Source organism: Mesocricetus auratus, unplaced genomic scaffold (assembly GCF_017639785.1).
Source record: "Mesocricetus auratus isolate SY011 unplaced genomic scaffold, BCM_Maur_2.0 Super-Scaffold_100023, whole genome shotgun sequence".
Taxonomy (NCBI): Eukaryota; Metazoa; Chordata; class Mammalia; order Rodentia; family Cricetidae; genus Mesocricetus; species Mesocricetus auratus.
The window spans coordinates 1,039,598-1,064,915 of record NW_024429204.1 but is presented as its reverse complement, the minus strand read 5'-3'; the positions used below and the strand labels follow the sequence as shown (position 1 = coordinate 1,064,915).

The window sequence follows — 25,318 nt, the reverse complement described above, 5'->3', positions numbered from 1 at the left end:
TGGGCGCTTCAGTTGTTGTAGGAGAAATGAATTAAAAACAATTTGTAGGCTGCCAAATCTTACTTTTTTAAAAAAATTAGTTCCTTGAGAGTTTGCGTGTGTTTTGAGCCTATTTACCCCTACCAACTGTTGCTAGCTCTACCCAATTGTGCCCTTTTCTTTTGAAACCTGTTTAAGACCAAATGTGTACTGCTCGAAATATTCTCAGATGTGTGGTCTTCCACTGGAGTATGGTCAGCTTACGGGGGGGGGGCATTCTTAAAGAAAACAGACCCTGCCTCCCCTAGCAGCCAACTTCTGCCAGCTGCTCCAAGGCTAAGGTTAGGGGTACGGTTGGGTTAGGGTTAGAGTTAGGGTTAAGGTTGTGTTAAGGTTGTGTTAGGGCTAGAGAGTTAGGGTTAGAGTTAAGAGTTGAGTTATAGTTAGAGTTAAAGATGATATGTGTTAAAGTTGTGTTAAGGGTTAGGGTTAGGGTTACGGTTGGGTTAGGGTTAGAGTTAGGGTTAAGGTTGTGTTAAGGTTGGGTTAGGGTTAGGGTTAGGATTACAGTTAGGTTAGGGTTAAGGTTAAATTAGGTTAGGATTAAGGGTTAAGTTAGGGTTAAATTAAAGTTATATTAAGAAGTTGAATTAAGACTAGGATTTAGGTTAGGGTTAGGGTTAAGAGTTAAGGTTATGGTTTAAGTAGAACTAGAGTTTAGGGTTTAGGGTTTAGGAATTTAGAGATTAGGGTTAGGATTAGAAGGTTAAGGTTAGGAGTAGGGTTAGAGGTTAGAACTAGGGCTAGGAACTAAAGCTAGGGTTTAGGGTTTGGAGTTTAGGGTTTAAAGGAGTTAGGGTTAGAAAGGTTAGAGGTTAAAATTAAAGTGAGAAGGATTAGAAGTTAAAGACTAAAGCTAAAGCTAAGAGCTAAGACTAAGGTTAGGGTTGGAGTTGAAAGCTTAGGTTAGGGTTTGGGTTTGGGTTTGGGTTTGGGTTTGGGTTAGGGTTGTGTGCCCAACTCTGTTCCATACTGGCATTTGGTCTGGCTTGGGCTTGCACAGATATTGTACATGCTGTCACAACAGCTGTGAGTTCACACATGCAGCTGCCTGCTGTGTCCTTGCGGCCATCCACCACTCTGGCACTTACATTCATTCTACCCTCTCTTCCTACAGTGATCACTGAGCTGTGTGTGTGTGTGTGTGTGTGTGTGAGTGAGTGTGCACACACGTTCCCTTTAGAGCTGAACATTCTGCAGTCTGTTAACGTCTGTATCTCAAGCAGCTGTGGTTCTTTGTGTTAGTGACTATCTACTGCAAATAGAAGCTCTCAGTGTGCTTGGCTGTGGAGCATGAGCGATGGGGTCCAGCTCTGGGCCAGGGGCTTTGAAGAGCTGGTGCATTCTGTCTCTTTCCTGTGCCTTGTGCTCCAAGGGGACCACCCCTCTCTCCCAGCTCCTCCCCAGGGACGATTTAATTGATCTGGATAGATCAGGGCAGAACTGATCTGGATAGATCAATGCAAGAAGTCTGCTGCAGTGGACAGCGTGGTCGAATTATAGATGGAAGGAAGCTACCCATTTGTCACAACACTTCTGCTGTTATATGAGTGAGAAACTTTCATTTTAGGAATCCGCTGGGTATTTTGGGCTTGCTATAGCGGCTCATGGGCCCTAATTAACCTATCTTCTTAACGAGCACAGAAGAAACGCTACTGTTGCACGCTGGTATTTTGTCCCAGCACCTGCCAGCTGCTTTGCTCTCTTAGATTACACCGTGGACCACAGGGATTGGGGGGCACCAAAGCTGCCGCACTGCCCCAGCCTCTGCAGGTGCTGGTCCTACCCGTAAGAACTTTGAAACAGTTAGTGGCTCCCTGGGTAGGGATAAGATGATGCATGGAGATAGCCATTATTTTATTTTCAAGATGGCGATTCTCTGAGGTTTACACTATGATTCTATTAAGCTTTGTAATTCTGCTTACTGATATCCAATGCTTGCAGTGCAGCCTTCCATTCTGTGACACGAAGCCACAATTTAATTTTTCTAAGTTATCCAATACCCCCTCAGTGGGAGGGATACTTGCCAGCGTTCAGTGGAAGAATTTGTCTCACCTAATTGTCTCAAAACTGCAGGGTATGTGTTTGATTCCTCTGATTGATCTGTTTTGTGCACGTATTTTTTTCCTCAGCACCTTGAATAATTTAAGAGCAATCTTCAACTTTGGTTTGTGGCTAATTTATTGTCTGGCAATTATGCAGCCCCTGGAAAAGTGGTGTATTGTACATAGGTCTGTGGAATCAGGAAAACATTAGTATAGGAGAAGACCCATTACTTGGGTTTGGGCATATCATATAGACAGCCAGGCTCCCGAAACTAGCTTATCTGAAGGGAAAGTTGTTCCGAACGGCAGGCACCGGTTCTATCACCCAACGTCAGCATTGATGGATTAGTACATTGTTGTTGGTTCCAAACTTTTCCCTTCATGTTAGCTGAAGACAGTCTTGACAGGGAAATAAGTGTCTGTTGCTACTCTGGGACCAAGGCTGACCCAGACTTGAAAAATGAGCTGCAGAAAGGAAGCAGGATCATGTTTGTTCCCTTGTCCGCCCACCCCAGAATCTGTAATCTACCTCTGTTAATCGGTTTCTCTGCTAGCTCTGGGTTGGATGTGGGCTGAGACAGGGAATCCAGCAGCAGCGACAGATGCTATAAAATCATTCCAGGACTCCCAGAGAGCTCGTTTGAGGTCATACCTACTTCCCAATAGGCAGAAGGATCCATCCTTGTCTAACATGTGAATTTTCTTTCTGCTGAAGGAAGGCTTCTCTTTTTATTATTTTTTCCACATTCCAATGTAAGTTTTCCCTCTCCCTGTTCCTCCCATCTGCTCCATGGAGAGGATAAGGACTCCCCTAGGAAGTCTACTAAGTCTGTCCCATTATCTCATTGAGGCAGGACCAAGGCACCACTCCACCCGCCATACCCCTGTGTCTAGTCTGGGCAAGGTGTCTCTCCATACAGAATGGGCTCCACTAAGTCAGTTTGTACATTAGTGATAGATCTTGGACCCACTGCCAATGGCCTCATATATTGTTCCAGTAACACCATTGCCACCTGTATTCAGGGAGTCTTGTTTGGTCTCATGCAGATTCCCCATTTGTCAGACCTGAGTCAGTGATGTCTCACTACTAAGTTGGGCCAGCTGATAAGAAAGGCTTCTTAAAGTAGGGCTCTCTTGTTAAGGTTAGGGTCTCTTCTGCTAGATCCAGAAGTCTCTGGATTACTCTTCTGTTGCTAGAGGTTACTTTCTTTGTTATGTTCACATCTTGGAAGTTTTCCAGTATTAAAACCCTGAAAGGGGAGAAGAAAGAGAACAGGAACGCCTCTACTCAAGGGGGAACTTGACTGGCTCTCCTCACTGAAGGGTGACGTCCTCTTTGCCCATCCTTAAGTAACATCAAGGCATTGGGCAGGACACAGATTTATAAGTTATTATTGACCTCCAGCCAAAGACCAGAGTACAGCTGGGGTTTAACACTTTATTTATTGCTAGTTGAAGTAGAGAAGAATTGCCGGATGGCAGAGATGGAAAGGAGCTCAGAAGGACCTTGCTATGTTGGAAACAATCCTTAAGGTCGTGCTTGGAGGCGGGTCCTTTGGGAGATAATTAGGATTGATGAGATTACCAGGGTGCTCCTCATGATGCATTAGTAGCTTTACAAGAGAAGAGCTGTGTGTGAACACCCGTAATCCCAGCACTCGGGAGGCTGAGGCAGATCACTAATTCCAGGTGTCCCTGGGCTGCAAGTGAGACCTTGTCCCCAAATAAGGAGACACGATTTAAGTAGGCATCTTCTGTGTCTCCCTAGGATGTGCTCTCTGCCATGACACGGCATACAAGAAGACCCTTAGCAGATGATGCTGTGCTAACCCTGTGCTCAGAACCACAAACTAAATAAATTGCTATGCTTTATTAACTACCCAGCTTGTGGCTTTCGGTTATAGCAGCAGAAAGACGGGCCTACGGCAGGATTTTGGCTTATTTGGTAATCTGGGGGAAGGACCGAGGAGCTGGAGTTGGAGGCTTTCAGGAAGCATGAGGTTCCTATGGTTGGGCGCCATCATCCTCTGTACGGAGGAAGAACCAAATAAGGTGGTGGCTGGTCATAAGTATGGCGTTTTGCTTTGTCCTGGAAGGGCTGTTTTGTTATTGGTGCTCTGTGAATTGGTTGTTCAGTAAGGGCCAGCTCAGCGTGCTGCACCAGCTCCTGAAACACTACCCTTCCTGTAGAGACATGCCAGTTCCTCCATGTTGGGACCTGTTGTGCTCCCTCCCCTCAGCGTGCAAAGTTTTACATAGCTGTACTAATGACCAAACGTCGGGGCTCCAGTACGTATTAGTTGACCACAGTCATGCCTCTGCGGAGGGCTTTGCCATGTCCCTGCTCTCCTGCTTTTCTCTCTCCCTTTCTTCACATCCGTTATCCCTCGGAAAAGCGGAGAACCGTGCCCGCCCCTAATGCCCATTCTGTGATGTCGAGAAGCGGTGGGGTCCGTGGGGGCGAGCATTCTTGACTGTCGCTCCAGCTTTGACATGTTGGTTCTCCTTCTGCGTTAAGATGGAGAAGGGGGTTAAGAAGACAGAGGGCAGAAAAAGCGTGGGTGGGGAGCAACGGGCAAAAGAGAACGAAGGGTAAATAAGGGAACGTGAGGCAGGAAAAGACAAGGCGTCCAGGAAGCAACGCGGAACCAGGGACTGAAAAGTGGAAAGAGGCAAGAGGGGGAGGGAGGAAGAGGCAGAGCGGGGGACTGAGAGCAGCCGGAAGCCACACAGTTGAGGCTGAGGCTGCATATGCACATCAAGGCTCTCATACTTCCTGTGGTCAGCCTCAAAATGAGATCGCCACCCTCTGGAGCTAAGGAGTGAAGGCCCCAGACCCTCACCCAGCCCCCTGCTTTTGCAGCCGTGACATGCGGCAAGATGTAGATGCTTGATGAGCTCTCCCCGCTCCTCCCTTGCCCTAATCCCTAGGAAGCAATGGCCAGATACACTCCATGGGGTAAGGAACCAACCAGAAGTTAGCTGGCGGGTTCTGGATGGGCTTTGTGGATATAAATGTAGGGCGTGACAACCACCCTGGGAGGGCCTCTAGGCATAGCAACCTTTCTGCAGCTGACCAATCAGCTCAGGGCAGGTTCCCCCAACCCAGAGGTGCACCAATCTCGATACTGTTGCCATGCAACTAGGGGAGCCCTCAGACACTCCACTTGCTCTATCTCAATATACGCCCTGTCCCACTGATGCTGGGGGTCCCTCCTGCTCCATCCGCAGTGTTGGACGGCTGGAGGACCCGACTTAACTCCACTTAACTCACAAATTAAAAACACTCTTTACTTTTGCATTGGATCTGGTCTCTTCGTGGTTTCGGGGGTTCAGAGTCTGGGCACAACAAGGAGATGATGGTGGTTTCGTTCCACAGAAGTCTGGGTTGGAGTTGGGTCTAATTCAGCAAACTAGAAGAAAGCTACATTCTCATGAGCACTGGTGGCAGAGTCCAGGGGTTGCTGGTATCACTCCACAGGATGTCCCCGCTGTTTTTCTGTCTGCTCACATCCCAGGAGGCACCCTTCCAGCACTTGCTCAGGTTCCTCTCTTTGAGTTAGGATGAGAAGCAGCACGAAGTCCGTGTCCGTCCCCGTTGCCCCCCTCCCCCCGCCCAATCTGGGAGAAGGCAGTGTGTGAGAAGATGGCGCCAGGAGCTGCCTAGGAACCCGATTAACCCCACAGCGATGAGAGCAGGAATCACACACGAAGGCCTTTTCTTTTCTGGTTGTGAAGCTGTGATACAAACGGGGACATAGGAGTGGGGTGGGGGTGAGCACGAGATTCCTTCCTTTGAGGTCTCTGTCTTTGGATGGACCCCCGTAAGCACTGATATTTTGAAGACACGGGCTTCTTAGAAAGCGTCAACTAATAAGAAAGAGAAAGGTAAGCGTGAAGCAGAGGGAGCTTCGGAGGCCAGGTTCTGGATTCCCATTTGGTATGTTTTGAAACTCTTGTCTCTCTGACAATCCTCAGTGCCGGTCTTTAGGAATGGAAGCAGATATTTGTGAAACTTGGGCTGAGTAAAGTGGGGGTCATTCTACAAGACAGAGATAGCTTTTCTTTTTCTTTTTTTTTCCTGAGAGACAGAGACAGAGACAGACTGTTGCTAATTTGTCTAAAGTCACCAGTAAGGAGACACACGGACAGTGAGTCAACAGTTCCACGTTGAGTTTACTAGGGAAGAAAAGAAGAGGGGTGAGGAGGGTCCAACCTGGGTGGAGCAGGGGTGTGGGGGGCAGGGGGTGGTGGAGCTTAAAAAGGGTGAGCTGCACATGTGCATTGAGTCCCGTAATGAGTGACATAGAGATGATGTAGCCGCATCATTGTGATTGCCCGCCCCTCCCCCTCCCTGTCCTGGGGGCGGCGGGGTCAGTGTAATGCCAGAGTTCCTAAACAAACACACACACACACACACACACACACACACACACACACACACACACACACACAGAGAGAGACATAGACACAGAATCACAGAGACAGATACATACACAAATACACAGCATCATCACTGTGTGTGCCCCGCCCATGTTGGGGGTGGGGGTGGGGTCAGTGTAATGCTAGAGTTCCTACACACACACACACACACACACACAGACACAGAGAGACACAGAGACAGATACACACAGACAGACATACACACACACACACACACAGACAGAGACACAGAGACAGATGCACACACAAATACACAGCGTCATCACTGAGCATGCCCTACCCTTGTTGGGGGTAGGGGTGGGGTCAGTGTAATGCCAGAGTTCCTACACACACACATACACACACACACACACACACAGAGACACAGAGACAGACAGACAGACAGACAGACAGACAGACACACACACACACACACAGAGGGAGGCTCAGTGGGTCCCCCACCACACATGTACTTTCTGAAAAGCCTCCCTGGCTTCATCTTCCAGTGTGTGCATTGTGGCGGTCTTAGGCACTAGCAGGTGTGCCCAGTCTGTGTCCTGTGAGTTTACATGAGTCCTGGGATGGCTTTGTGGTGCACGTGGTTCAACACATCTGTTGATGACAGCATCATGTCACAATGTCAAAAGGCTGGGGACAACCCCTGCAGAGTGTGCTATTTGTGCGAATTTCTGTAGAGGTGTTTTGCTTGTGATCTAACAAGTAACGCTTGCCTGAAGATCAGGGTGCAGATCTAAGCCAGCTAGTTAGCCAGAGAGGCCAGTCAGTGGGGGCTCACACCTTTAATCCCAGAACGCGGAAGACAGAGTTCAATCCCACCCTGGACTGCATAAGATTGAATCTGTCTAAAAGAGAAACAGAGCTCACAAAAAGATGTCCTTCTATGTATGTTTCTTTATTGGCTGATGAATAAACACTGTGACCAATAGAGTCAGGAAGATGGGCAGGACTAAGAGACAAGGAGAATTCTGGGAAATGTAGGCAGAAACTTGTCATTAGCTAACCATAGAGGTCTGGAGGTCTGTATAGACAGGCAGGAAGTGACATAGCTGGGCAGAAACAGGATATAAGCAGGGACAAACAGGAAATCGCTCTCTTTTCTGCTGAGATGCTTTAGGAGGTAAGGTGTGGCTGTGGCTTGCTCCTTCTCTCTGATCTCTCAGCATTTCTCTCTATATCTGACTCTGGCTTTTTTATTATATGTCTATTAAGAACTCCATTTACAGGTGATCCCAGCACTAGCTCTAGCCTCTTGCTTTTCTAGAAACCCCTGTGTGACAGTGCCAGGTGCATTCAGGTACCACTAGGAAGTATCTCCTCAATTTGGGAATAATAACTTTTTGCTGTAACCTTAACTCAACTCTAGATGCTAGGTGTCGTCTGTCTCCTGCTACCTCTCTGTGTTCCGGCTTTTATTTTTAGCATGAAAGTACTAGCCTGGGATTGTAGATTGACATGCCTGTGTTCTTCACTGGTCTGGGAGGAAATGGACTGACTGTGTCTTACTCATCTCGGTCCCCCTCCCCACCCGCCATCAGTGATCCTAGCACTAGATGCCTACAGTGAATGCTAGGGCTAGCTCATGTTTCTTGGGCTATCACTCTGTTCCACACACTGTTCCAAGTGTTTTCTTTTTTCTTTTCTGTATTAACTGACTTAATTCCCCTAACCCTCTTTCACACAGGAGTTAAAATCAGCCTCGTGTTACTTTTTTTTTAGAAACCGCAGCACAGAGAGGTTGAGAAGCTTAATCAGGATTACGAAGTTAAGGCTCACAATTCAGATCCGGCAATTGAAAGGGCAGAGGTCTTACCAGACAGTCATTTGGTGGGAGAGGATACAAAAGAGCCGGTGCTGAGGATTTCAGAGAGAAGAAAAAGATAGGGGGAGAGAGACATGATCAGAGTGGAAATTGAGGCCACAAAATTCATCAACCTTGAAGCAAATAAGATTCTGGGGACAAGGGCCAGTGGGACCAGACTGTGGACATTCTCCATGACAAGATGAGAGTTGGGATTTTGAGGAAGGCAGTGATGTGGTTAGAAGCAAGTTTAAAGAAGATGGATCTGGCTTCATAGATTCGGAGTGGCCGCCAACTGGAAGGGAATAAACGTGATGGTGACCGCAGTGGTTTATGGCTACAATATTAGAGTGAGCATGGACCTGGAATCAGGCAGATAAATAAATGGCTGAGTCCTGGTTCTACCCCTTGACATCAGGGTGACTCCTCTTAACCCCCATGCGTCCTCTCCTTCATCTGTGAAACTGGCATCACCACCACCTTACAGGTTGTTCCGAGGAAAAAAGACGTCTGCCCAGGGCTTGGCACAGAAATAAACCCACCTTTTATTTTGTGTTGGATCAAGGTGTTGAGAGCTAGAGCTTGCGTAGAAGCATTGGCACGAGCAAGTCTGGGAATCGAGACTCTGTGGCTGGGTAGACAGGATGGGGATAGTGGGGAGAAATGCTGAGGGGGTTAGTCAGGGTCACTGGGTTTGAAGTGTGTCTATAGGCATGCCACTCGTAGGCTGTTGGATATAATATCCTCTTCTGGCATGCAAAAGTGTTAGGCTGGGGTTATTCATTTCCCCTGCAGTCCTGAAGGCTGTCTTAAACGTCAAGGAGGTTTGGAAGCTGTAGGGAGGTTCAGAGAGAGTCCTCCATCCTCCTCGTTGTTACTCTTGACCTTTGTTTCTCATCTGAGTTGGAAAGACCATCGCCCTGTTTCGTGCTGAATGAATGACTGCTTATCCCAGCATCAAAGACAGGGTTTGGTCGTTAAGACAAAGATGAGCCAGGGGAGGGGGGAAACCAGTCTCTGGGGACAGGAACAGCAGGAGAGGGAGATGGGAAGGGGGGGAAAATGGGAGGTAGGCAGGACCCTTTTAAAAGGGAACATTAAAGAATGCACAGGTAGTGCTCTTAGTGGCTGCAGCTGAGGGCGTATCCTGTCAGGACTCCAAGAACAGGCCAGTACATTTTTTTTGTGGGGTGCAGATTTATCAGTTTTTTCCTTTCTTGAAGATACGCCTCATAGTCTTCCTGGTCAGTTTTGAAGCTGTTTGTGATGATGCTCCTTAGATTTCCCACCCTAAACATTTCATGTGGGAATCTTCAAAGAGAGAAAATATGAGGCCCGCCCCTAGCAGAATGCTTACGGAGTTCCTTGCTAATATGTATTTTATATTATGAGCACTTAGAGAGTGCATTTTGCTGTAGGTGAAATTAAATGTCTGAGCAGTTGCTGAAGCCTCTCGTGAGCTTTTTCCATGGCAGCCCTCAGAGGGCCAAGGCCCCTCTCCAGAGGAGAGCAGTTTATTTTCAATTAGCAAAAAGCAAAGAGGTCTTTACCGTAATTTCACTTATGGAAACTTCAGATAAATTTCCCTCAGCCCTACAGATGACATGTGATCTCCCCCACACACATCTTCGTGGAAATAGAGGAGGGTTGCTGACTTCTGTAAACATGTAAGATCCCAGACACAGGATGTCGGTGATACAGACCAACAAAACAATGCTGAGTTGGTCAGCCCAGGTCTCTGCCAGGACTCCCTTTCACCCCAATAAGGGGCAGTGTTGTGGCAAATCCTGAAACTGTTTGGCCCCAAATAAACACACGATGCTATATTAGTTATAAAACTGTTGGCCGGTGGCAGCTTGGGCTTCTTATTGGCTAGCTCCATCTTAATTATTAACCCACAACTACTAATCTACATATCTCTACATGGTCTTTTCTTGCTAGAGAACTCCGGATGTGTGTCCCTCTTCTTGGGCTCATGTGATGACCCCTTCTGCCTACGCTTCCCAGAATTCTCTTTGTCCGGTAGCCCCCTCCCATCCTTCCCTTCTGGCCACTGCCCAAACAGTGCTTTATTTGGTAACCAATAAGAGAAACATGCACAGAGGGGCATTCCCCCATCAGGGCAGCTCTTCTGTGCCCATGCCATGGGGTCTGCTCTCTCTTGAGCTGGCCCAGCAAGGAGTGGGGCCAGCTCCCCTACATTCATGCCTCTGGCTATGCCAGTTCTCTCGGAGCCGGAAAGGGGTGGGGCCAGCTCTCCTGCATCCACATCACTGCACATATGTAAGGGGTGGGGCGAGCCTACCCAAGGCAAGCAAGAGGCCAGGCCAGCTTAGCAGAGTGAGTGGACATCAACATGGCTTCAGGCAGCAACTCAGATCAGGTGACATTAACACAGACCCTGGCTGCAATAGGGTCATGGACCCAGACAGGGCCCTTGGCAGCAGCCCAGAAGGGAACATCACCATGACCTCAGGTGGCAGCACAGGACCTTCCTATCAGCCTGTCCTTAACACCTTTCAACTCCAGTTCTACCCCTTGTAACGCGGAGTCTTCCCGCCAGCCGCCTGAGTCCTGCGCTGTCTCAGCCCCCAAGTAACACAGGAGACACCATATTAATTTATGAAGCTGTTGGCCATTTGCTAGGTTTCTCATCGGCTAGCTCTGACTTAATTATTAATCCATAACTGCTAATCTGAGTATTCCCACGTGGTCTTCTCTTACTGGTCCAGACCTCTTACTTCTCTGGCGTCCTACATCATGATTGGCTGTGCCTCTCTTTCCCAGAATCCCCTTTGACTCCTAGTCCCACCTATCTTGCTTCCCTATTGGCCAACAGTGCTTTCTTCAACAACCAATAAGATAAGCACATACACGGAAGGACTTTCCCCATCAACCCCTCTCCACAGCACATGAACCACTCTGCTTCTCTTCCTGTTTTTCCCATCTCGCCATCTTGTATTTGTTCGTCATAGTGGTGTCCTCCATCCTGGGCCATGGGTTGGGGTGGGTGTTTGGGTATCTTACTCAATATACTTGTATTATTTGACTGAGTGAATGAAACCCACATCTGGAAACCCTGACACCTAGGTATGACCGTTGACACTAAATACCCAGCGAAGCCAACCGTTACACCTTAGAGGCAAAACTGTAAGACATTTTTCACTTCAGACACCAGCTTCGAGTTTAGGCCGTAGCCATTAGTGACCTACTGGCTATGGATCTGGGGGGTCAGTGGTGATAATTTTCTAGAAGGGCTCGCTGAATTCAGGACACATTCTGCTTATGACCGTAACTTTATCATAACAAAAATTGCACAAATTAAAAGGAGTCAGGAAGCAAGAAGACACAGGAGGCAAGGTCTAGAAGGGTTCCAAACGCAGATTCCATCCTCTCCCCTGTGGAGCCAGGATGTACCCTTTCACAATGATGGGTTCAGCATTGGATGACGATACAAAGGGTGCCTGCCCAGGGAAGTTTTCCACTTCGGTGTCTGGAGTTTGATCCTGGTGTCGTTATGTGTGCACAGTTCATTGAACCATTAATGGCCTTGGTGACTGCACTCAGTATTAAGCCTTCCCTTTCTCCCGACCTGGACACTAGATCTCTAATGATGTAGTGGCCTTCTAGATGGATAGCCTTAACCCCAAACCACCTTGTTATCACAGGTATCTAGGAGCTCATACAGGGTTACTACATTGTCCTAAACTCCCATCTGGGAGCTCATCCCCAGGAAGAAAAAGTGACTGCTGTTGTTGGGAAATTTTAACAGTTTTTGTTTACTTTCCAGGACTGAAACTAAGTCCAGCCAATTAAAACATTTTTTTTTTGCTTATTTAATGCATGTAAGTGCTCTATCTGCATGTACACCTTTATGACAGAAGAGGGCATTGGATCCTGCTACAGATGGTTGTGAGCCACCCGTGTGGATGCTGGGAATTGAACTCAGGTCCTCTGGAAGAGCAGCCAGTGCCCGTAACCACTGAGCCATTTCTCCAGTGCCCCCATCCAAATTTTTGTATAATACAGGAAACTCTTTTGGCTTTAATTAGAATATGTTGGTACCCGGGAGTAGAATCTAGTGGGGGTGAATTCAAATACAGATCCTATGCCTGAGAGACAGCTGAGGTTTGTATGTAACAACTGACATTAGTTCACCCTTAGGACACGGGTGAGAGTCCGACAGTATTCCACATTGTAGGTGCTTGGCCAGCATTTACTAGATGGGTGAAATAAGGTGAGTGTGAATTGAATGCTGATGGATGGGTAAACTTGGGTAAAAGAAGAGATGAAGGGGACGAGAAGACGTCATTGAACGGCACCATGCAATAATGGCTGCAGGAGGCACAGAAGGCTGTGTGGAAAGAGTCAATATATTTTTGACTTTGTGGCGGTGTATTCCATTTTGAAAAAAGAGACTGAATATAATTTATTTAATATCATCGTCTATTAAATTGATTATCAAAACCAGCAGACGATGTGAAAATAATGATATATCTGGTAGCCACGATATCATTAGTATTTCCAGTCACCTCAAGCGTTTTTGTTATCCAGGATAACTACTTTACCTCAACATTCTGCTCTCGCTGGCTGCAGCTCTATGCTCGATCGCGCATAGGCATCAGATGGACGGGTATTGGGGTGTCATCTCCGAGTACCAGCTACTCCCCTGCACATTGCTGTGAGTCACACGATACAACACCGTTTATAGACGATCTGGAAGTATGAGGGAATATAACCATGCAATATCAGTTGACTCATAACTGATCAAAGTTGTTACGCGATATACGCTGAAAGGCGCCTTCCATATATCAACGTTGAGAAAAACATTATTAGCGAGAAGGCGGGAGTCATTATATTTTAAAGTTTATTAGTAGTTTTGGATGTATACAGAAAAGAGTTTGGACTATGAAGAAAGCCCCATAAAACATTGGAAGTGAGATATAGGAGGTATTAAAGGAAGAAAAAGAAAAAAGGAAACCTCCACCTTTTTGTTGTCGCTGATTCTGCGAAACTACGTTGGTTTTCAGATCACTCCTGTCACAAATATTGATGGTTTTCTTTATTATTTCATTCTTTGAATCCAGCGGTATACCATCCCAGAGTTTGTTTATCATAGTATAACGATAGTTGAGTCATTTTTGATAAATTCAGCGACTCGGAATTTGCTCTTTCAATGTAGCAGATCTTTTTGTGATGATTATAATGTTGACAAATTTAATAAGACTGACTCCAAAATCCTTTAGGTCCACATTGTTCTTAAAGCTAGTTGTGGTTAAGATCTAAAGTAGTACTTTCAAGCTCCAGATCATTGCCAGTATATAAACTTAACATTTATCTGTGTATTTTATATTAACCAGATTGCTTTTCATTTGCATAAAGCAGTTCATTCTGTGAGGTATTCAATATATAATGTTAATGTAGCCTGCCTGTTTGTGCCTGAAGGCCAGAGAGGGCGCCAGATTTCACGATAGATGGTTGTGAGCCACCATGTGGTTGCTGGGAATTGGTCTCAGGACCCCTGGAAGACCTCTTAACTGCTGAGTCATCTCTCCAGCTCCAGTTTTAATTATTTTCTGGAGATCCCATTATGTTTAGAAACTACTGTCAGTCTGACAGGAAGTAGAATAACCCAGGAGACAATCCCAGGACTGTCCCAGTCAGATTAGTTAGAGTGAAAAGACCCACCCCGAGAAGCACCATTGTGTGGTCCAGCATTTGGACCTGAAGAGAAAGGATAAAGCAAGCTGAGCATCTCCATCCTTTCCCGTTTCCCGACTGCAGATGCAGTGTGACCAGCTGCATTATGCCTTCCCCGCGGCGATGACGCGGTGATAACGCTACCTCTGCTTAGGCTTGTGTGTTAGAACAGATGTTAGGGGTCCTTTCAGTCAACACTCTCTCTAAAGGAGGGGTCCATGTTATACCTTCCATGACCAATGGCGTGCCCTCAGTATTTCCAGGCTTAGATTTTGATTTCTGTGGAATGAAGTAGTTTGGCTGTATACTCTTTACCAACTTAGTCATTTTTTTTTTTTTTTGATCATTCAAAAACCCAGGGAACAAGGTACCCGCAAGGCGCAGCCGAAGCCCTAACTGGTAGAAAGTCTTTCTTGTGCTCCCCTACAACTGCTATCTTTTTCTCTTTGTTTGGCCCCTCAGAAGCAAGAGAGAGACTAGCCTACCTCTTCCACATGACGGCTCTCTGTAGGTTACAGCCTTTCTTCCTTTGACACTGTCTTCAAACACTCCACTGCATTGTCTGTCCTCTGGGCAAACTTGGTGTTGTCAAAGAATTCTGTCTTAAAAGGCACAAGGTATAAGGTCTGAGGACACTGAGTTGTTTATTGTCTGCTGTATGCAAAGTGGCTTCTCACAGCGGCAGCCTCTGCTCTTGCTTTCCTTTAGATGCCTCCACTTATACCAAACACTGCAGAGATAAGAGAAGCCGCTCTTACTCGGGAGCCCCGGCCACAAAGTGAGCCAACCACAGACGGGCTGGCACATGGCAGCCCTGCCACTCCTCAGGGGGCTTCTGGGACTCAGCCAATTAGAAGCCTTCAAGTTACTACAAAGGAGCGCACGCCCGCGCTCGCACCTTTCTCCCCCAGATCCGTTTGGAATCAGGATCTCACGTGTCACACGGTATCAGCAAGTAGGGCTTTGGGAAATGAGGCGCTTAGTCTTCCCTGTCAGCTTACTGAGACCCAGAGTCCCCAGGAGACAGGATCCAGGTTAGGTTTATTGAGATGGGAAGATCTGTTCTCTGTGGGCGGCACCCTTCTACCAAACGGGGCACTGGACTATATGAAAAGGAGAAAAACCCGGGGGAACAAAGCATTCCCAGGGCTCCACTTTCTGACCATGGACAGCTGCCTTCCAGGGATTCTGTCTCCGCGCCATGATAAACCCTTCCTCCTCGTTTGCTTCTTACCGGATGGTTTGTCACCGCAGCAAAGCGAGTAAGTAGTGCTAGTAGCTAGGTCATGGGAGCATAACTTTCCTGAGTGAGGCTAGCAGCATCATTTAAAGCATCCCACAGGGAAGCCCTCTCCTTCTCCTGTCTGAATACACCATACGAGGGCAGTGTGGATCGCCAGAATGCAATGTATGTAGGCATGCCAGTCGAAGCCGGCTAACCCTTCTGAACTATGTATGGGGAGCACTGCCATAGTATCCCAAGTAGACCAAGACACACGTCTGCCTCCCAACTCTTCCATCTTTAGCACCGACTCTGGTTTGCTTGTAGGTGTGGCTTTATCTTCTCACTCAGCGGAGTGTCGGTGGTTGTATTTTTTAAAAGAGGGTTATCTATTTTATTTTATGTGTATGGACGTCCTGCAGAAGACGGTGCCAGGTCTTCGGGAAGTGGAGTTACGAATGGTTGTGAGCCATTACATAGGTGCTGGGAATCAACTAGGTCTTTTGCAGGTACTCTTAAGGGCTGAATCGTCTCTCCAGCTCTGTGACTGTGTTTCTTTAGGATACCTCTTATGGTTTGGCCTCTCCAACTGGGTGTTGTAACCCTATGTGGAGTTGGTAAACTGAATGTAGGATTGCAAAACCTTTGACAATAGTGAAACATTTCTGAATATGCCAAGGCCAAAACCTAATTAAAAATTAAATTCACAACAAATCCAAGGTGTTTCTAACAGGTGTTGGTACGTCGTGTTACATCATGAAACATCACCGTGGCCTTGGTTCTGAATTTGAGTGTGTGCTAACAGCCCACATAATGCCCGTGAAAACCGTCCCAAACACTTATGCTCAGATTCAGACTATTTTGTCATAAATTGCAGTGTTTTCCTGTACAGACCAAGTTTCTGCTCTTTAAGAACTATAACGATTTAATTGTGGAAAAAAAAGATGTTGTTTTTGAGACAGGGTCTCACTACATAGCCCCAGCTGGCCTAGAACTTACTGAGATCCACCTGCCTCTGCCTTTAGTGCTGGGAATAATGCTATGAGCCACCATGCCCAGCAAAAAGACAAGAACTTTAAAATAACTTTGGTTTGTTATTTGGTGATTTATGAAATGGCCCCAAACATACCGTTTTGTATAATATATTTATGCACATCAGAGACCTCAGCATTGATGATCATAAAATGAAAATGATCAATTCCACCCCCCCCAAAACATCAGCGATGCTCTGTACCCTGTGGGATCAAATATCCAGGATTTAATTCTTTATATGAAAATGAACAAGTATATCTGTTTTAAAATTTTTCTTTAACTTTTAATAAATGGTAGAATTAGGTATATGATGAAAGAGTTGTTTTAAAATAATGGTTTTTTATTATTTACCATTATCAGTAAAATTTTAAGTCTTCCATCCATTTTGCATATCCGTGTATCTAGGATCTGTCAGGATTTCTCAGGAGAAGCAGGAAACAGCTAAGAAGCCCATTTTACGCTGACAAGGAAGGGGGGCATCTTGCAGGACCCCACCCACCCCTGCAGACAAAGAACTACAGGCAGTTAGCAACTTCTGTGAGAGGGAGACAGTGTCCCCAGGGATGATCCCCCTAATTATTTACACAATACCAAGTGGTCAGCCCTGAAATCATGTACACATGTGCAACATTGAACAGACCTTACAGGTTGGGCTTGTGTATTTACACATATATAGGATAGTAAGAAAGAAAAAGAGGGCATCCATTTGAGGGGCAGATGTGAGGAAAGGTCAGAGGGATTAGGAGGAAAGGGAAGAAATGATGTCATTACATTTTAATTTAAAATAGGAAGAGAAGCCTGTCCCCCTCCGAGGAAGTGCTACCCTTCTCTTCCTACTGCTACTTCTCTTGGCCTTCCTCTCTCTCTCTGGTTTTTTGAGACAAGGTTTCTCTGTATTGTTTTGGAGGCTGTCCTGTAACTCACTCTGTAGACCAGGCTGGCCTCGAACTCACAGAGATCCGCCTGCCTCCGCCTCCCGAGTGCTGGGATTAAAGGCATGCGCCACCAACGCCCGGCATCGTGCCCTCCTCCTACTCCATCTGCCCTATATCCTCTTGACAGGGGAACTCTCCTACAACTCAGCAGCCCGGTTGTCATCTGCCACACCGTGGCCAGGGCAGGTATTATGTGTCTACACAACATAATGCCCATCCGCTAAGCTCCACACATACAGGTTTCCAGTTTCGGCCATTGTGTGAATTGTGTCTCTCAGTTTACACCCCAGAACCCAGCACAAGATATTTACCCAATAACGCTTGCTCATGAATTGACAGAATTGGATGCCCTGGAAAGAACAAACATCCACCTGGTTCCCGAGGAAAGGATGCATTTGTGATGTTCTTCAAGTAGTCGGAAAAGCCGAATATGGCTGGACCACTCTGATTTGGAATACAATTGCCTTGCTCATTAAAAATTCTGAGATGTTTGAGTGTGTAATTAAAAGTTCCGGTCCCGAAGGAATTCATCCAATTTTACCGACAGAGAGCAGGAGGGATATTACAGACTCTAGTATCCCTCAGATGCCAGTTCCAGATGGTGAGAAGGAAAGATTATTAAAAGTAAAAAACCGTCTGATAATTAAATGGACAAGTGGATGCCTTGGCGGCTTTGGTTTCTGTATGGCCCATATGGAGACTTAAGCGTCCACTCCAGCTGTGCAGAGGGGTGGGCCATCCTCAGGCAAGACATTCAAACTCCCACGATCTGCAAGTCTGTTCTTGGAGGAAGATGCTAGGTTCACTTCTCTTTCCAACAGCAGATGTGGTTTTCAAATGACCGATCAGGGACAATTCCTTATTCCCTTACTGAGTGTGTTTCCTCTATGATATCCCCACAGCTCCAAGAAATGTCACAGACCCCCGGACTTCCTCAAAGCATCCTGGTTGGATTCCTTCCTGTCATGGTGAGTCATGGCCGAGGCTGGCCTTAGCCCTCGGCTCTGGTGTCAGCTGTGAGGGGAGCGAGGGCTCACAGCTGTGGACCCCGGGGAATCAGTCCACAGAGTCATGGGTGTGAGGGAACTCCTTAGTGCATCAGCCAGCACAGCTTCTCCGAGCCTTCCCACCTTGTGGCAAGACTTAACAAGACTCTCAGATGGCAGGCTGAAATTGCTGCAGGAAATCCATGGTATTGTTGCGGGTTACCCTGCTCGGTGGTGAGAAGAAGCAGCACCAACGACTCAGGCGCTGGGAGTCAGTGAGCAGCAGAGCAGGCTGCAGACTCGTTTATTAAGGAAGTTAGACCTGACTTTATACCCCCTCCCAAGGTCCTATTGGCTCAGGCGGCTGACTCTGCTGCATTGTCCTTTCCTCATTGGTGTCTCTGGCATTGAGGCAGGCTTGGTGGCTTGGCTCAGGGAGGAAGTGCCCGCCTGGCATTCACATGCTCATATGGGCTGGCTTGGGCACCAGGGCCAGGGTGACTGCAGCTTGGTTAGGCTGGCTGCAGTTTCTCCTACAATGGTGTCTACTATGAATGGTCTAGAGTTGAACAAAGCGTGACTGTTGTGACATTTAATTACCGAAACAAATGTTATTCCGTTGATGTCGGGATTTGAACCCAGGGCTTCTTAGATGCCAGGTAAGCACTATGCCACTGAGCTGTATAGTCCCAGTTGTGTTCTTAGTTTTTAATTGAGACCAAGTCTCACTAAGTTGCCTAAGCCGCGCTTGAACTCACTCAGTAGTAGCCCAGGCAGGCTTCAAACTTGTTATCTTCATGGCTCAGCCTTCTGAGAGTACAGGCCACTGGCCACTTCAATTAATCTTTAAATATAGTGAGTGAGTAGGATCACAGCACCATGCAAAAGGCGTTGCAGTATGTGATTACAGTAATTTATTGATTCATTTCTTAAGCAGTTGCTAAGATTCATATAGGCTAGGCATACAGCTAGTGCTCAAATACATCTAGCAAATGAGGAAATGCAATAATTATTGAGTTGCACGGGCACAGCATTCCCATTCATTTAATCTCCCTTTGACACTTTGAAACCGTTGGCTTGAAGCTCCAGCCACAGTTGCTTGTTTTTGCTTTGGCTACATGATTTCATTATTTACTTTCTCCTCCCAATTTAATTTGATGTTGCTGCTATGCGAGACAGGCTTAGATGCTGGGGAGAGATGTGGAAAGAGAAATGTGTGTTTGGTGTAAGACATTTGTGTGCATATCTGAGCTGTTGGTTTAACGAGATGGAATCCAGGTCTGCAAATTGAATGAGAAGGGAGACAGGAGGGATTTACAAACTGGCTAGGTAATTACAGATTGGCTTAACTGTCACTGGGATTCCATTTCATGGTTTTGTTTTTTCTAATTAAAATTATTTCACCACCAGGTTAAAATTTTCTGTCTTAGGTGCCACCTTAGAAGCACATTTTTGTGATTGAGTTGTTCTGAAAAGCCTTTGAAACACAAGGTTTACCAAGGAAGTAATAAAAAAACAAAACAAAACAGGTGCAATAAATACAGAGGGGCAAACTCAAGGTGGTTGATTAACATGTAAAGATTATTGAAGGGTGTAGTAAAATATGGTTTATTGGTAGAGAATTTAAAACACAAGGTATTTTGAGATAAATAAAACCCAACTTTGATTAGTGTGAGCGCTCTTAAGGCAATAGAATATATAATCTTGAAAAAATATTGGAGCCTCTTTGTGATACAATGGTTTTAGTTAGAGATTTTTCATGCAGAATTAGTGTTTACTCTCAGGCAGAGAAAACTTCCAGATGTTTATTCTGGTAAGGGTTTTATTACTGTGAAGAGACACCATGACCATGACAACTCTTATAAAGGAAAACATTTAACTGGGACCGGCTCACAGTTCAGAGGTCTAGTCCCATCACGGTGGGAAGCATGGTGGCATTCAGGTAGACACAGTGCTAAGAGAGGTAGCTGAGAGTCCCACACCTGGATCTGCAGGCATCAGGAAGATAAAAATGAGCCACTAGGCCTGGCTTAAGCTTCTGAAACCTTAAAGCACCCCCCCAATGACACACTTCCTTCAACAAGGTCACATCTCCTAATAGCGTCACTCCCTATGGGAGCCGTTTTTTATTCAAACCACCACAGACCGCACATCTAACCAGAAGCCACAATTATAGAACCCTTTGCCACATGCTCTGTGCTATTCCTCATACATGAACTCTATCCTACTGTTAATAACTATCACCCGTGTTAAGCATTTCACAAACTCATTTAACCCTCAGGAAAACCCTTTGGGTATTATAGTACCTGTTTTACACATTACAAGGACGCTACCGAGTACAGTTAATACAGACCTTGCCTCTGATCATGGGGAGGCCGAACTACGGTCTTGGTCCATTCTATCTGTCTCAAAGACTGGGTCTTTCATTACTGCATTTGCCCTGGGTATCGAGTGGGCTCTATCTGCTCTGCTTTGCACCTTAACAAGATGTGGTATGGGTGGAAGGGACACCTGGCTGTTCCAGCCTCAGCAGCAGCAGCAGCAAGCACATTCATCTACTTTGAAATGGGGGGGGGGGATCATGATTCCTACAACAGGGTTATTGAAAAACTCAAGCAAGACAATTAGGAGCTGCAGTCTTATAAACTGCAGGAGTCCATACAGTATAAACGTCAGTTATGGTAACTTTATTATGGCAATACAATTAACCAGCCAATTCTAACAGATTCTATGGCCACAGTCATTATTCCTGTTTTCTAAGGAGGAAGAGTATTTGGCTGACTCGTACGTTTAGGAGTAGAAATGCTAGCTAGGTTCACACTCTCTCCTCCTTCCTGTAGATCAGATGGGAAAGCCCCATGTCCCTGGAGATGTTTAAGTGAAACATGTTCCTCTGTTTAAGTGAGATGCAATTTGGCACCTGGAAAACATTCTTTCCTTTGCTATAAATGTATTAAAGCCCCAGTCATTGGAAGAACTTTCAGTGCCCACTGCCTCTCTCTCTCTCTCTCTCTCTCTCTCTCTCTCTCTCTCTCTCTCTCTCCCTCCCTCCCTCTCTCCCTCCCCCCCACACACCTTCTTCCTTTTCATCCTTGCAATGGCCCTAAGTTTTTGTATTTAGATTCTTGAATTCTTTCTCTTGTAGAGGAATATTTATTTATTTGGTAACATCAGTGAGTTACTTATTGCAGAAATTCAGTACTAAAGATATACCATTTTCCTAGGTTCAGGGTGAAAATCAAAGTATGTTTTCTTGATCTGAATTTTTAGTCAGGAGTCATGTAGAAGTAGCAGCTAGTGAGATCACATAAGGAATGACAGGGGTAGCATGTTTTCCAACAAAGGGCACACACTGCCTTTTATTAAAAAATATTACCCAGCAAACTGACTTTGAAATTTACAGTGTGATCAGTGCCTCCTTCTACCAACACACAATTCTGATCAGACCATCAGGGTGTTGTCCTCAGGTATTTGGAATAGATTTTCCTTTCTAGACTTTTATATAGTACTTCTCAATGTAATGCAGACTCTTCACGTGGGGTCCCTTCTAGTTTAAATGTTTCAAAATTAGTCTGATTTCCAGGAACTTGATATTTGGCCTTGAAATCTTCTGCATGGTTCTTTTAAGTATTCCTGACTTTCATTTGGCTGGAGAAATCCAGATTTGAAGTCTAGAACACCATTACCTTGTATAAAAGGAGTTCTTAATTGATCTAAATAATAAAAACCTGGAGTCAGATATAAAGGAAAATGTTTAGAGATCAGAGAGAAGGAGCAAGTCATGGCACACCTTACCTCCTAAGTGTCTTAGCAGAGAAGAGAGTGATTTCCTGTTTCTCCCTGCTTATATCCTGTTACTGCCCAGCTACATTACTTCCTGTCTCTCTGTACAGACCTCCAGACCTCTATGGTTAGCTAGTGGCAAGCTCCATTCTCTTACCCTCAAACAGGCTTTATTTGTACAAGCAGGATATCACCATAACCTTCCTGCTGCTCCCTGAAATTGAAAAATTGAAGGGGATGCTCTTGGCAAACACTAGTCATGAGAAGGATCTGGTCCAGAGTCACAGATGTTTTGACTCCATAGTTGTCATATGGGGACTTACCTCGATTTCATGGTAGCCTGAAAATACATCCTCATGTAAGCAATGCAAGAATAAGGCTGCACTTTCTAGACACAGTTGTATTCAGGTCTGGCCATGTCACTAAGTTCTTGATGGGTTGTAAACAGAGGGGACACGTCTCCAAGGGAGACACAAAATGACATACTACTCCTTTGTTTTGCTCCTTTTGGCCAACTGACATGCAGCATTCCTTGGCCACGTAAGTAGAGAGCAACTTCATGTGACAGAGATTTCTGTCTTAACTCACGTCTTATGAGAAATTCTAGTAATTTGCTTCCATCTTATTTAAACTGTAATACAACAGCTCCAACAATCATGAAGATATGCCAAAGAGACTCTTGTGCCCTTCTCTTTGACTATCAGACTACATAGACAACAGACTCCAAGAATGGGAATCTCCACAGGGGTCTCATAGTAGGAGAAGGAAAAGGCTAAAGCTGGGTTCCAGTATGAACAGGGAGGAGCTTGTCTCTTGGAAAGAGATTGCATACAGAGCCAACCACTTTTCAGGCAAACTTGCAGGGGAGACTGGAGCCCTGAAAACTATGGTAAGAGCGACAGCACCTTGACTTTCATTGTACCTATCCCCCACTTCTTCCTTAAATCCAAACCTCATGACGAACTCCAAAAGATATGCTCCAGAGTATTGGACCTCTTTGTTTCTTTCAGATGTGGCTACATTGAGTAAACCTCTTTGCCTGCTGGCTTTTGGCTACACTGAATAAAGCTCTTTCCCCCTCCTTGCTTTTCACTATTACTTTGTTTCTTTTTTTTGTTTTTTTGAGACAGGGTTTCTCTGTATTGTTTTGGAGGGCTGTCCTGGAACTCACTCTGTAGACCAGGCTGGTCTTGAACTCCCAGAGATCTGTCAGCCTCTGCTTCCCCAGTGCTGGGATTAAAGGCGTGCGCCACCACCGCCCGGCATTACTTTGTTTCTTTAATTGGCCGATTGGGGATGAGTGGTTCAATCTAGATTGTTAGGGCTGCCAGGGCCCAGGCTCTGACCCTAGCAATGTAAACAATAGAATCCGTGCTATTTATTCTGTGCCTCTATCACATACAACTGAATTCATGCTCTAGCCGCTACACAGTCCCTCAGAGCCATTTTGATGTTTGTTACTTGAGACAAGGACTCATGTACCCCAGGGTGGCCTCAAATTTACTGTAAAGTTGAGGTCGGTCCTCCTGTCTCCACTTCCAAAGTGCTGGAATTGCAGAAGTCATAAATGCTATCATAAAAACATTCAGTAGATATGTGACAGCAGGAAGGGGAACTGAGTAGCAGACTTGATTTGCCGTTTGTGGTTTCATCACCAATATTTGTGTCAAAGGTTGTCTGATCTACCTAAGAGTATGTCATCTCTGCTTCCTCCCCAGGGATCGTTGGCTGCATTGGTCCACGAGGGTGGGAGGAGCAGAAGCAGGAAACAGTCTTAGGATGGCTGTGGGAAAGATGGAGACACTCTCCAAGAGACAGACTTCAGCGAATCAGTTCAATTTTATTCCAGAGTGTAAGGAATGCATAGGATTAATGATCATAGGGACAAACTCTAATTTGCATTAAGTGGCATGCTCCTATCACAAGTATGTGACATCAGGATCCTATAGCAAAGCCCCTGGCATAAATCTAGCGGGAATCTGTGCCAAGGGTCAAGGTAAAGATGAATCAGGCATCTGGCTTAGTGATAGCTTTCAGATGAGGTCAGTCCTCCAGGCCCAGGGACATTCTCCGTATCAGGGAAGGTAGAGAGCAGAAGGCTTTGCTGGGGAGGGAGGGAGTTTCCATGTTGCCAAGCTTTTGGGAAAAGCTGCCAGACCATGAGAAACTGCAACCTCTGACCAGCCAGCAAGGCCTTCCAGCAAGAGCATAGCTCAATGGCAGAGCATGTGCTCATCATACACAAGGTCCCGGGTTCAAACCCCATTGTTGGAAAAACCCATTTGCATATATCAGGTAGCCATGTAGAAATAACCACAAGAAAACCAAAGAGTCCATGGGGCTGTTGAGTGTACCACATTGGTCTTGGATGTGTTGGAAACCTCAGTGAAGCCGGAGAGAAAGATGCCTCAGGAGCAAACTGTATTCCTCCAAGAAGAGTAAAAGGACAGCCACATTCAGGATTTGGAAGAAGACACTCCCGTGCTCCAAGCACAGTTTACGTGGGAATCATCTATTTAAAATGAGATGGTTATGTCTATATGTCCAAAGAGTCTCCCAGAAAAAAAAGGTTAGATCTTAAATTACACACATCAGTTGCTTTGCTAAAGCCATATATTAGAAGGAAAGAGATATGAAAGGCACTAAGACCTAGGGATCACTTCTGGCTGGGGCAGTGTGTTCTGCATCATTTCCTTATTGAGTCTGGTCACCATTTGTCTTTGCATGTGTCTTCTAAGCAGTGATCTTTCGGGATATCTGTTGAGAAGAATGGTTCACCTGCCTGTTTCATAAGGCTCGATTCATTTTTCCTCAGCGCCAGAGAGGTCAGTCTGTAAGATTGCATAGTTAAGAAAGAAAGAAACGAGAGCAGGTTAGAAGCAACTCACCGGCTAGTCCTGTCTTCAACTGCGTTCTTGTCCCGTAGGCAAACCCTCTGCCTCAGTTCTTGGGTATTCGAGTGCTACCCCCGGGCAATACGTCTCATGAAGGCATTTGGGTCATCTAAGCCTTTAGGACAGACTTGGTGGATGCCCCTCTTTGCTCCCTTTCATTCCAGTGCAAACACTCATATTTCCAGACACACAAAGCTTAACAAAACATATGATGCAGAGTTACATGAAATATGGTATTTAATTCCACCCAGAACTGTATTTGGCAATATAACACTGAGTCCTAAAACAATATTTTAGCACAGAGATGTAAATGTTCTTGTTAATGTCATCTTTCCCCTATCCTCCGGTTGACTCATTGTTAAATGAAGAGCCTTAATTATATCCCGTTACTCATTAGCTGAAGCAGTGCAGAAGGAGTGTGGGGGGTATTCATTCTCTGAG

General features: G+C 45.8%; 1 protein-coding gene across 1 annotated transcript in view; it reads left to right on the top strand.

Moving 5' to 3' along the window:
- Window positions 1-25,318, top strand: part of Tspyl5 (TSPY like 5) — a 135,754-nt gene that overhangs the window by 27,295 nt on the left and 83,141 nt on the right. Inside the window, exon 3 of the transcript XR_002383279.2 lies at window positions 18,117-18,182. The gene's annotated coding sequence lies outside the window, so the exon portion shown is untranslated. The remainder of the gene's footprint in view (window positions 1-18,116; window positions 18,183-25,318) is intronic.